Source organism: Rattus norvegicus, chromosome 4, assembly GCF_036323735.1.
Source record: "Rattus norvegicus strain BN/NHsdMcwi chromosome 4, GRCr8, whole genome shotgun sequence".
NCBI classification, from domain to species: Eukaryota; Metazoa; Chordata; class Mammalia; order Rodentia; family Muridae; genus Rattus; species Rattus norvegicus.
The window spans coordinates 78,298,634-78,311,882 of record NC_086022.1 but is presented as its reverse complement, the minus strand read 5'-3'; the positions used below and the strand labels follow the sequence as shown (position 1 = coordinate 78,311,882).

Sequence of the window (13,249 nt, the reverse complement as noted above, 5' to 3'; positions counted from 1 at the left end):
AGCCACACCTCCTACTTTTTCCCAAACTGTTCCACCAAACTGGGAACCAAGCATTCAAATATTTGAGCCAATAGGGGCCATTCGCATTCAAACCACCACCCTCAGTGCATTCTTTTTTAAACAACACTTGAATTAATATTTTGTCGCATATGTAGACTACATTTTGCTTGACCATTATTGTTGCAGCCCAGGTTGCTTCTGTATTTCTGCTATTGTGAATAAACAAACACCACAGTAAACCTAAGCTGGATTTCTTGGTTTTTACCTCAATTGTGCTCTTACCAAACCCCAGGCCAAGGGATCTTTGAGCTTAAGCAAGGTGTGTAGATCAACAAGGAGAAACTATTTCGGCTGCTGCTTTTGTCAGCTATTTGGGAAAAGAAAAATACTTGAACGGTAATGAGACGGAGCCCCGTGCAAGGGAAGTGAAGTGTCAAGGAGCCAGGTCATCTGTGTTTTGTTGATCATTGGTTTTGTTTTTCCAGTTCCAACCTGCTCTCTCACTCCCTCTGGTGGACACCTACTTACCGATTCTCTTTCTTCAGCTCTAAAGAAATACCTTAAATGTTCTTTTCCCACATCATTATTTTTCTCTCAAATATTACCTACTACATACTCAAAATAGAGTCGCCCTGGCTTTGAGGCTATGGGAAAGGAAGGGGGCACCCGGATTTGAACCGGGGACCTCTTGATCTGCAGTCAAATGCTCTACCACTGAGCTATACCCCCTGCTGGTAGGGTTGGGTTCTCTCTAAACCTATTTACTTTCATTTTCCTGGCTGAAACTGAAACAGCCAGTATCACTTGGCTACAGGTGATACATTAAATTTCAATGGATTGAAAATAAAAGGAATTTACTAGGCCCATTAGTGGAAATATCAGAGAAACCAATGAATATGGAATTCAAGTATTCAAGTGCTGTTAAAACTCTGTTTCTCGGGCTTTGCTTCCCTACTTTTTTTTTTTTTTTTTTTTTTCCAGAGCTATTGAGACAGAGTCCTATTAACTGTTTTCCTCCCGCTGCCTAAGTGCTGGGGTTATAGGTATATCTATGCCACTGAACCCAGCTTTGGGTCCGTAGTAAGTCAGCTTTAATGTCTCACAGGCGTCTCTCCACTCAGTAGAGATAACCTCCAGCATTTGTAAGCTCGCACTTCATACTTACGCCTCCAGAAATGAGGTTTATGCCTGACTTTGGTTGATCTGGTGTGGTTTCTGCTCCTATCCATGTTGCACAAATGCAAGCACAGGGACATAGGAGTGATGTGAAAGGCCTCGAGGTTCGATCACAGTGATAAAATACTATAACCAAGGCCCTGGGTTCAGTCCCCAGCTCCGAAAAAAAGAAAAGAAAAAACAAACAAACAAAAAAAATACTATAACCAAGAGAGAAGAAACCTTGGCTTCTATGTCCCAATCACAGCCCATCATTCTAGGGATGTCGGTGCATGACAGGGCAGGGACAGAAACATGGAGGCAGGAACTGGAGCAGAGAAAGGCGATGCTGCTTACTGCCTTGCTCGGTTTCCTTTATTTTACAGCCCAGTACTACCTCCCCATGACGGCCCCACCAGTTCCTTAACTGAGATTCATTCTTCCTGAGTACATTGTCAGTTGACAAAACCAACCTGGACACAGTTCCACTTACAGTATGAGTTCATGGAATGGACAGAAACAGTTAATCTCCAAAAGAAGTCAGGGGTAACCAAGATGAGACTAGAGCAGGCCATCCCTAAAACTCCTTTGAGATTATATACTATGTTAAAGAAGACTAAAAAAATAATCTGTTGTTCTGTTTCATGGAGCTGCCCAAAGCCCACTACCACATTCCTTGGTAGTCATCGTTCATTTACTCAACAAACACTCAGTGATGCCTACCGTGTGCCTAGCTGAACCATCCACACAGTTCCTGGTATCAGGAGCTAACAGCCGAGAGGAAAGTGCCTGATGGGACGCAAAGGCAGAGGTAGTTGTGAGTTAGGTGCTATGGAGAACACAGAAGAGGGGCTGCTCTTTAGCGGTGAGCATGGCTGGACACCAGGCTATTCACTCACACTTTGAAAAGATTACCTAACAGATAGTGAGGTGGGAGGGTTTAAGGGGAACAAGGGGAAACAATGCAGTATTTAAGAGGCTTGGAATAGCTGTGCACTTCTGAGAGGTAGGAGAGGAACCTAAAAAGGAGGGTGCCCAGGCATAGTGTGTGTGGTACAGTGAGGACTCTACCCCCTAAAAGATAGAATTAATAAGTATCTGAGTCTTCACTGAAATTCTGAGGAGAAAAAGGGCCTCCAGACCGGCCAGTGGTTTGGAGTTCTGAACTACATGTTCAGAAACTGGGACTAGAGTCCAGATATTCTGAAGTCCAGATGTTCTACTCCATCCTGGGTTTCCCACTTGAGTGTCCTTGTGCTTCAGTCACACTACAGCCTTCTGGACAACCAAGCAGTGTCTACACTTGTGTCCCCATGGGGCAAGATCGCTGTCAGGCTTTGAATTGTGCTGTTGTAAGACCCCATAGTGGCCTTACCTCAGGAGCACCACCCACAGAGCACAGATTGACAAAGTGACCGCTGCAATAGCATGAGGGTGTAAGGTTTTTAATCCACGTACGTGGGGTTGCTCATCCACGCAGGGAGAGGCAACCCCGAAGCCAAAAAGCACACAACTTTTATTTGTTACAGAGGGCAGACTTCAGCAACAGGGTTAGCTGGTTCATCCTCATCGGTGGTACACAGGACAAAGGATCTGGTCAGGTATTGGCTGGCCTGCTCAAGGGGCTGTTCTTGGCTCAGTTGATCACTTTCCTCATCCAGCTCTACACCTGGCCTTGGAGAATTACTGGGAAAGGGCTAAGTTGGCACGTCTCTTAGAAGGGGTGTGAACTGGGTCATGGGGCAGGGTCAGGATAACATCTTGCAGTTGTTCTCGGAATTTACCACAGGGAGGGGTAAGGGGTCTTTCTGAGAACAGTTGTTATTTTTTTGTCTTAATTAGCTTAGTCAGAATTACCTCAATATCTTGATCACCAAAACTTTATCATATCACTGGGCATCCTGACCACCAGATGTATTTCTCAAAACCTTGTTTTTATAACTTTGTTTCTCATATCTATGAAACTTTATTTCTTCAGTGTTACCTAAAAAGATTTGTCAAGGTCACATGGGGCATGCCCCTGTTCCTGGCCCTTAGGCGAATTGAGAGTTCAAGGCCCTCTGAGTTACCTGTGACTGTCTCCAAAAACAACAAAACATGTTGAAGTTTGAATCTCTGGTCTCTGACTGTGCCCTTCTTTGGACATAGCAATGCACAACTGTGCTTGATGGAGTCAATAGGCCAACCGGTGTCCTTGGGGTGGGGGGGCACAGACTCAGTCATAGAAGAGTAACACATGAAGATGAGAGTGCATATGGGATTGACACCTAGGTTCTAAGGCAAGAAATCCCAGGGCTGGGGATTTAGCTCAGTGGTAGAGCGCTTACCTAGGAAGCGCAAGGCCCTGGGTTCGGTCCCCAGCTCTGGGGGCAGGGGAAGAAATCCCAAGATACTGCTAGCCATCCCCAGGAACGAGGAAGAGGGGCCAAGGAAAGAAGCTGGGCCGCCTTCACCCGATGCCACACTTCTGCTGCCCTCAAGAAATGAGAGATTAAACTTTTACTGTTCAGGCCACCTAATTTGATACTTTGCTACAGCAACCTTAGGAAACTTGGCCCCAGGTGGGGGTTCTCTGGCCAGAGCCTTGACCTGTACCAAGAACAGTGAGGCCGACTTGGTGTCTTCTGAATGCTAAGTACCAGCTTCTCCAGCTTCACTGAGCTACTCAGATGTGAGAGACTCTTGGTGGCCCTACATGACCACAAAAGAGCTTTCCCTGGAGCCTTACTCCCCAAACAGGTGGAAGCTGAGTAAGTGGCACCAGAGAAAAAAAATTAACTCCGAGGAAAACACATGGCATTAACAACATGTGATGCTAAGTGTTCACATGCTGTGCAACCCATCCTCATATCCGAAGGCAGGAGTGTGGACCAGGAAGCTTCAGGCCTTCTTCCTGCCAACCTACCCCAGAATGAGAGCAGCAAGCTATAGTACTCTGTGGTGGTGGTGGAAGGTGGTGGTGAGCAGGTGAGTGGTCTTAGTCTCTCATGTAGCTGGGCTCACTAGCCTGTGCTACCATCCCCAACATGAGATTTCTCCCAAGACAGGGTTTCTCTTTGTAACCCAGGTTGTACCAGAGCTCACTCTGTAGACCAGGCTAGTCTCACAGATCCACCTGCTTCTGCCTTCTGCCTCCTGACTGCTGGGATTAAAAATGTGTACCACCAATCCTGACCTATTTTGGGGGATGGGGGTTTACATGTATGAATATTTTTCCCATATGTATGTTTTTATACCACACACATGCAGTGCCTGTAGAGGTCAGAAGAGGGTAGTGGATTCCCCTTGGGAATGGAGTTACAGATGGTAACCATCATATGGGTGCTGGGAATTAAACTCAGAACCTCTCAGGGAACAGTCAAGGCTCCTAACCTCTGAGACATCCCTCTCTCTCCAATCCTCAGAGAGAATGTTTTAATAATGGAGATAAGTGCTCCATAAATATTAAATGTCAGTTTTTAAAAATACTCCATGTCAGAAGAACGTAGTGGCACATAACTTTAATCCTGGCAGAGAGGCAGAGGCAAGAGGATCTCTGTGAGTTCAAGTCCAACCTGGTCGACATAGTGAGTTCCAGGACAGCCAGAATTATATAATAAGACTCTGTCTTGAAAAAAAAAAAAAAAACAAAATCAAACCAAAAGAACCCCAAAACTTCCATGTCACATAAAAGCAAAAAATAAAATCAAAAAAACCCAAAATTCAAAGTCCCTGAGCTGTTTCCCTGGAACCCAAGCAATGCCTCTTTATGATCTATGAGGACAGAGCTTAGTGGTTGCACTGAGATGAGAAAACCAGAAGTCTGGATCTTCTGGTGCTGAGAGATACAGCTCAGTGGCAGAGTGCTTCCCTTGCATGCACAGGTTGCTGGGTTTGATCCTCAATGCTGCAAAACCAAAAACATTATATTGCAATGAAAAGTGAGACAAAAGAAAACAAGAAAGCTCTAGGACAGTGCAAGTCCCTCACAGTGTGCAACTGACAATCAGGGAAAAGAGTGACTTATATGTGTGGAAAAAGTCTGGAAAGACATAAGGGCCTGGCAAGGCTGGCCCTTACAGGGGGTAAGTCAGCGCTAGAAGGGCTCTCTTTGCGTACTGCTTATTGGTTTGTAGAGGTAAGGTCTCCTACAAAGTCCTGGCTCTCCTGGAACTCACTATATAGCCCAGGCTGGCCTCAAACTCAGAGATCCTCTGCCTCCTCAGTACTGGGATTAAAGGGTAGGCCTACCACACCTGGCTCCCCTGTATAGTCTTATATCATTTGAATGTATGTATGTATGTCTGTATGCATGTATGTGTGTATGTGTATACACATATATCTTATAATTTTTAAAGTCTATTATTTTCACATGGGAGGCAAAGACAGATGAATCTCTTGAGTTCAAGGTCAGCATAGTCTACAGAGTGAGTTCCTGGTCAGCCAAGGTTACACAGAGAAAGTCTATCTCAAAAAAAAAAAAAGTAATTTTTTTAAGTTCAAAATGTTTTATCTGGGTTGGAGAGATGGCTCAGTGGTTAAGAGCACTGAATGCTCTTCCAGAAGTCCTGAGTTCAATTCCCAGCACACGTGGTAGCTCACAACCATCCGTAATGGGATGCGACACCCTCTTCTGGTGTGTCTGAAGATAATTACAGTGTACTCATATAAATAAAAATAAATAAATCTTTAAAAATGTTTTATGTGCATGACATTTTGCATGGATGTATGTGCACCATGCATGTGCACATGTAAACCACTGCATGTAGAAGCTAGAAGAGGACACTGGATATTCTGGAATGGGAGTTACATATGGTTGTGAGCTGCCGTGTAGGTGCTGGGAATCAAGCCTAAGTCCTCTGGAAGAGCAGCCAGTGCTCTTAATCACCTTAAAGACTTAGACATCTTTTTTTTTTTTTTTTTTTTGGTTCTTTTTTTTGGAGCTGGGGACCGAACCCAGGGCCTTGCGCTTCCTAAGCAAGCGCTCTACCACTGAGCTAAATCCCCAACCCCAAGACTTAGACATCTTAAAGATTGTCTTTCCAGATCCTGATTACCCATCTTAAAGGGAAAAAGGTGTAAAAAGAGTAAAAGCTCCAACATAGCCCAGGAATCGCTTTTTGTGCGCTACAGCAATAAACACCTTGTCCCTTTCTCCTCTGTTCTTTCCCCACTGGCCATTTGTGTTCCCACATAAACATGTAGATTCTCTTAACATATAAATAACTGGGTGTGTTTCAGTGGGTAGAGTGATTGCCTAGTATGAAGCTCTAGGTGATACATGCCTATAATCCCAGCACTGGGTAGACAATGGCAGGAGACCAAGAATTCAAGGTCATCTTCAGTTACATCGTGAATTCAGGGCCAGCCTCAGCTACATTGGACCCTGCCTCAAAACAGACAACAAAATACAGAGCCAGGCACAGTGGCCAAGACAGGAGGCTCACATTAAAACAGGGACTGGGGAGATGGTTCAGTGGTAAGAGCACAAACCCAAGGACCTAAGTTCATAATCCCTAGCACTTTGGTTGTGAGCCTAGCCTTTAACGGCTAAGCCATCTCTCCAGCCCAGTCCCTAGCACTTTGAATCCCCAGAAACCAAAGCGAGGAATCACTGCATGTACCTATAACCCAGCCTTGAGGGGTGGAGAAGGGGAGATCTCAAGAACCTAGTGGAAACAGCAAGTTTCTGGTTTAATGAACAACTCTGCATCAAGGCAAGGCAGAAAGGCTAGAAGAAGACACCATATATCCTGGTCAGGCCACTACATTCGGCACATTTACCCATACACTTAAATGCACGCAACACATGTGTGCTCACACACACACACACACACACACACACACACACACACACACACACACGTGTATGTGCGAGCGTGATGGGAGGCCCTGCATGCTATGGCACATGTGCAGAGGTCAGAGAACAACTCTGGAATCAGTTCTCACCACGTGGAGTCGTTCTCACCACGTGGAGTCAGTTCTCACCACCTGGAGTCAGTTCTCACCATCCACCTTTATGGTGGATTCCAGGGATCCAACTCAAATCATCAGGCTTGTGTTGCAAGGTGGCAACTGCCATTACTCATTGAACTATTACATGGCAAAAACACTTATGTTTAAAGGTAATATGACTAATAAAGTTTCCAAACCCAGTTACTTATGAGTTATTATAAAATACAGGTAAAGGGGGATCAGGAGTCATGGATGTAGCTCAGTAGTAAGTGCTTGCCAAGTATACCTAAGGTCCTAGGTTTGATCCTCAGCGGTGAAAAATGTCTGTTTGTGCTGGTGGTGCAGCTCAGTGGTAGTCAGCCTGCCTTACATGTGTGAGACCTAGGCTTTAATCCTGAACACTGAGAGAGAAAAAAAGGGGATTCATACTAGAAATATTCAGGCACAGTGAGTTAAATTTGCAGACATACAGTTTCTAGTCTAGTGTGGTCTATCGTTATTTACAGAATGTCCCACCAGGCCAGTCAAAGTAGAACATTGTACATCTGCTTCCATCATTCCCCGTCTTCCTTCTAGGACTACTGCCATGTCCCAGTTACCTGTGTTGCTCCACTACCAAGCACAGCCTGGCTCGCCACTCAAGATCAGCAATATTTCTAAAGTAACAAGGGAGGACAATGCAGAATCCTGATAGAAAGCTAAGCTGTCCTTGTCAGCATCTGCAGCGTTCAGCAAATTCCTGGGAATGTCCACAGGGACACTGAGTACAGCTGGGGACAGTGCAGCTGGCCAGCCTACGGAGTTCACTCCGCCCATTCACCCTCACAGCCAGCAGCAGCTTCCTTACTCACAGGCTCACAAACCGTCCTCGGGTGTCTGCATAAGCAAAGTACAGAAAACAAAACAGCAGTTGGTCGTAAGTGGATGGTCACCGATATACATTTCTGAGCGGAGGTCACTGAATCAAGGCTACTGGGCACTTATCTTCAGGGACTGAGGATATAGAAGCGGCTACCAAGAGGGATGCCTAACATATATGGAGGGTTTTTTTAAGCCACCATACACTCAAAACCACTTTAGGTTGGACAGACCCACGTATTCTTCCTACCCACATAGGCTGGGAAAACATTTGATTGCTGTTAGGTGTGCAGAGGCATACTAATGTTAGGGAGGGGTTTAGCCTGATGTGGGCAGGTGCCTGAGGAATTCTGAAGTTGCTGGATGCATTGTTCAGAAGGGTGTGTGTGTGGTGTGTGTGTGTGTGTGTGTGTGTGTGTGTGTGTGTGTGTGTGTGTGTGTGTGTGTTAATACCTTCAGATGCAGGAGCTAAACTGCAGTGTGCATTGTTATAAGGGAGAGGGTGTATATAGACAAAACCAAACAGATGGCAAGCCGCTGAAGGATTCCTATGGTGCTGTGCCTCTATTCCATTGGCACTTATGTAGAAGGACCTTTTGGACAAACCGCAGTTGTTCTTGTCCTTAATGTACAAACACGAGACCCTGTCCCCTGGCTCCTTAATGCTAGGATTAATGCTAGGTGTCTATCATCACCATGTCCAGCTAAGTTTTCCTGCTTTTTTTGAAATAAGGCTCATATAGTCAAGCTGATGACGTGATCTCTAGCTCACTCTATAGCTGAAGTTGGCCTTGAACTCCTGATCTTCTTGCCTTTGGGATTACAGGTATGTCACAAGCATGGTAAAGTCTTCCTTTTTGATCAAGATTTTTTTCACCCAAAGTATCACTAATCCTGTTACTTTTAGTTAAGTGGGCTTTTGTTATTGTTTTATTTATAATCCAGCTGTTGCCCCCATCCCTCCTTCCACAGTTCCTCATCCTATCCTCCCCCCCATCTCTGAGAGGATGCTCTCCCCCCAAATCAGGTCTCCCCCCTCCCTGGAGCCTCAAGTCTCTCTAGGATTAGGGACGTCTTCTCCCACTGAGGCCAGACCAGCCAGGCAGTCATCGGCTACACATGTACTGGGGGCCTCAGAGCAGCTTGTATATACTTCCTGGTCGGTGGCTCAGTGACTGGGAGGTCCCAGGAGTCTGGGTTAGTTGAGACCGCTGGTCTTCCTATAGGACTGCCCTCAGCTTCATCTTCTCCCATATTCCCCCTAATTCAACCATAGGAATCAGAGGGTTGAGTATCTGTGTCTGTCTCAGTCAGCTGCTGGTTGTGGTTTTTGTTTTGTTTTTCTTTTCTTTTTTTCCTGAGCCATTTCCGTAATGCTTTTTACAGGGCATTATGTGTAGTCCTGGATCCACACATAATGTAGACAGGGCCTCACCATGTAGTCCTGATTGTTCTGGAACTCACTGTATAGACCAGGCTGGCCTTGAACTGACAGAGATCCACCTGCTTCTGCTTCCTGAGAACTGGGATTAAAGAAGTGTGCCACCAGACCCTACAGGTAATTGTTTTGATTGTACCTCAGTGGAATTGCATGTTGGGAGAACGAACAGTAATTACTGTTGGGGTTCAGGAATCAACACACAAAATATATAATCACTGATCTCAGTTAAGCAAAAATAGTTTATTGAATGGTCAGAATAGCTCAGAGCTATATGAGCAACAGTATTTTTTTTAAAAGATTTATTTATTATACAGCAGTCTTCTGCATATACTCCTGAAGCCCAGAAGAGGGCACCAGACATACTGTAGCATGATCCCGTTACAGATGGGTTGTGAGTCACTATGTGGTTGCTGGGAATTGAATTCAGGAAGAGCAGCCCGTGCTCTTAACCGCTGAGTACTCTGTCATCACACCAGAAGAGGGCATCAGATCCCATTACAAATGGTTGTGAGCCACCATGTAGTTACTGGGACTTGAACTCAGGACCTCTGGAAGAGCAGTCAGTACTCTTAACCACTGAACCAGTCCCATCAGTTGACAACAGTATCTTTTTTTTTCCTTTCTGTCAGCTTATAAAAGAAAAGAAAAACCCACAAAACCCACGATGAGTTCTTATACAGGTACAGAAAGTGCTTGGTCAGCTCTGACTCAAAATATTTAAGACACAGCAGTTTATTTTGACCTTTGATTTGATGGGTCCTGCATAAAGCTTTGTGGAATTAAGATTAGCAAACCTCATACAGAACATTTAGAACACACAGAACAGGGAGATGGCTCAGTGGTTAAGAGCACTGACTGCTCTTTCAGAGGCGTAAGATCAATTCCTAGCAACCACATGGTGGCTCACACCATCTGTACTGGGATCTGTTGTGTGTGAAGAGAGCTACAGTATACTCCTATACATAAAATAAATACATCTTTATACATATATGAAACAAAACAGGATATGTGGTCGAGATGTCTTCACTCTGAGTCAAGTCGCTTCTCTGTGTCAGTGACTGGCAGGCATGTTACAGCAACAATATGAGCTAGATGGCAGGCATGGACAATGGCTATCCTGGGATCCCAGTGGGAGTGGGATCAGATCATAACAATTGTATATCAATTGTCAAGACCCTTTTGTTTTGTTTTGTTTTGTTTTGTTTTGTTTTGTTTTGTTTTGTTGCCACAGGGTTCATCTGTGTAGCCCTGGCTGTCCTGGAACTCAGTCTACAGACTAGGCTGGCCTTGCACTCAGGGACACGCCTGTCTCTGCCTTCTGAGTGCTGGGATTAAAGGTGTGCAGCGTCAGCTTCAAGACCCCTTTGAAAAGACTGTGTTCACGGGTGTGGATGTTTTGTCTGCACTCATGCCTGTGCACCACTAGTGTGCCTGGTGCCTAGAGAGGAAGCAATAGCATCAGATCCCCTGGAACTGGAGACTGGAGTCATAGAGAAGAGCAGCCATGTGGGTGCGAGAATCGAACCCAGGTATATCTGGAGAGCTTTTAATAACTGAGTCATCTCTCCAGTCCCTGTCATGGCTTTTAGCCATTTTTGAGCAACAGAGTTTAGAAGAAACAAGTCTATCTGTGCCTACCGAAAGCTTACTAAGTCCAGTTTCACTTTTCCATAGGTGCTGCCATCATTCAAAGCACTAGAACACCATTATTCTGTTAATTGTATTTTTGTAGAAATTTGACAGGTACACAATTTAAAAAGGAATAGTACAGGGACAAAGAAACAGCATATAGACAATCCTGGTTTGTATAATGGTCTTCAATTGTGAACACAAGCCTAAAGTTAACCAACTAATCAACCAGATGACCACAGAGGGTGAGACTTATAACAGATATCAGACAAAACTAGGTGAGTTAAAGTAACTGGAGAGAGCTGCATGGCAGTGGTACACACCTTTAGTCCCTGCAGAGGCAGGTATCTCTGTGAGTTGAAGGCCAGCATGGCCCTCAGAGCTAGTTCCAGGACAGCGAAAGCTACACAAAGAAACCCTGTATTGGAAAAACAAAACAAAAGTAATAACTTGAGAATGATGAAGATCTATAACTGATTCTTTTGAAATCATCCCAAATCTTAGCTATGGCAGCTTTCACACTTACTTTTTTCCCTTAAGAATTATTTATTTTATGTATGTGAGTACACTGTAGCTGTCTTCTGACACACCAGAAGAGGGTGTCACATCCCCTTACAGATGGTTGTGAGCCACTATGTGGTCGTTGGGAATTGAACTCAGGACCTCGGGAAGAGCAGTCAGTGCTCTTAACCGCTGAGCCATCTCTCCAGCCACGCTCTCACACTTTTTTGAGGCAGGGTCTTATTGTGTAGGTCTGGTTAACCTGGAATTGCAGAGCAGGCTAATCTCAAACTCCAGAGATCTACCTGCCTCAGCTCTGGAGTGCTGGGATTAAAGGTGAGCACTGCCATGCTCAGTGCTTTTTTACTTCAATGCAAACTAAATTATCTAGTCATTCATTGAAACACTTGGTAACCATCTAAGAGATGCCAGAAAGTCTTGTTCAGAAACAAAAAGTCCTAGCCTTGTAGATTTTGTCATGGACAAAGAACTAATCAAACGATTGTGAGTCAGATGAATGGCTATGAGGAAACAAAAGAAAGGATAAGGGAAATGGGAAGGGCTAGAGTTGATGAAGCCAAGCATAGTCCTCAGACCTAATCCGACCACTCAAGGCTGAGACAGGAGCTTCAGGCCAGAGTATCTAAGTAACAAAAGAGAGAAGGGGACTACAGTGGCGATCTTTGTAATCCTCTGTCAGAATATCTACAGGAGCAGTCTAATGGAGGGGTTTTAGACTTCATGGGGAGGAAAGCATGGCATCTGGGATGGCATGTATCTGGGGCAGTGAGAGCTAGCAACACAGGACTTCATTTCTGAGCAGATGGAGAAGTAGAGAGAAGGAAAGGATTTTCATCACCAGCTGCATGACTTTAGACACAAGACCTGTTTGGTCTCTTCATAGATGATCCCCAGAGCTCAACATCTTGACTTACTTTACCCTCAAACTCCAGGACCCTCTGCACAAAACTGGATTTTCCTTTCTGCTCCCTGCCCTCAGGCACTTCCACTTCTGGTTTCCAAATATTCAGTTCTTGTTACTTTTTTTTTAAAGATAGTTTATGTGGCCCAGGCTGGCTTCAGAACTTTAAGGTTTCATGTAACCCAGGCTGACCTTGAATTCCCTATGCAGCCAAGGATGACCTAGAACTGCTCATCCCGCCTCAACGTGCCAAGTGCTGGGATTATGGATGCATACTGGTTTCTATGGTTTTAAGGATCAAACCCACAACTTCACGCAAGCTAGACAAATGTTCTACCAGGCTCTACTCCCAGCTCTGTTTTATCCCAAGACATTTGCTCATTGAGATTATGCAACCAAATGCAGGCTCTTTGTGAGTCCCTGAGTAGTAGCACAGGCTAGACCCATGATGTCCTTACCCTGATGGTGTTTAAGAACAATGTTTCCATGATGCTTGAAGCACTGCACAAAAGGTCTTGTTTCAAAGTCCTGTCTCTTTAGGTGTGAAACAGAGCCACTGGGGGCCTGCTGAGTCTATGCTTGGAGTGTGTAGGGTATGTGTGTTATGGAAAGGGCTTGTCTGGTACAGAGTAATGGTGAGGGAGAAGAATACAAAATGTCACCAGTACCTGGAGAGGGGAAGACATTTTCTGGTCAGGACCTACCTAGGACAGCCTGACACTTGTGCTCAACTTGGAAACATGGCTACAGCACTTAACATCCTGCATTGGTTGCATGAGGACAGGGCTACAACTTTTCCTCGCCTATAG

General features: G+C 45.0%; 1 non-coding gene across 1 annotated transcript; it reads right to left on the bottom strand.

Annotated features, from left to right (window-relative positions):
- Nucleotides 1-657: 657 nt before the first annotated feature.
- On the bottom strand, nucleotides 658-729 carry Trnac-gca1 (transfer RNA cysteine (anticodon GCA) 1). Its single transcript has one exon. It is a non-coding gene; the product is annotated as a tRNA-Cys (tRNA).
- Nucleotides 730-13,249: the final 12,520 nt, after the last annotated feature.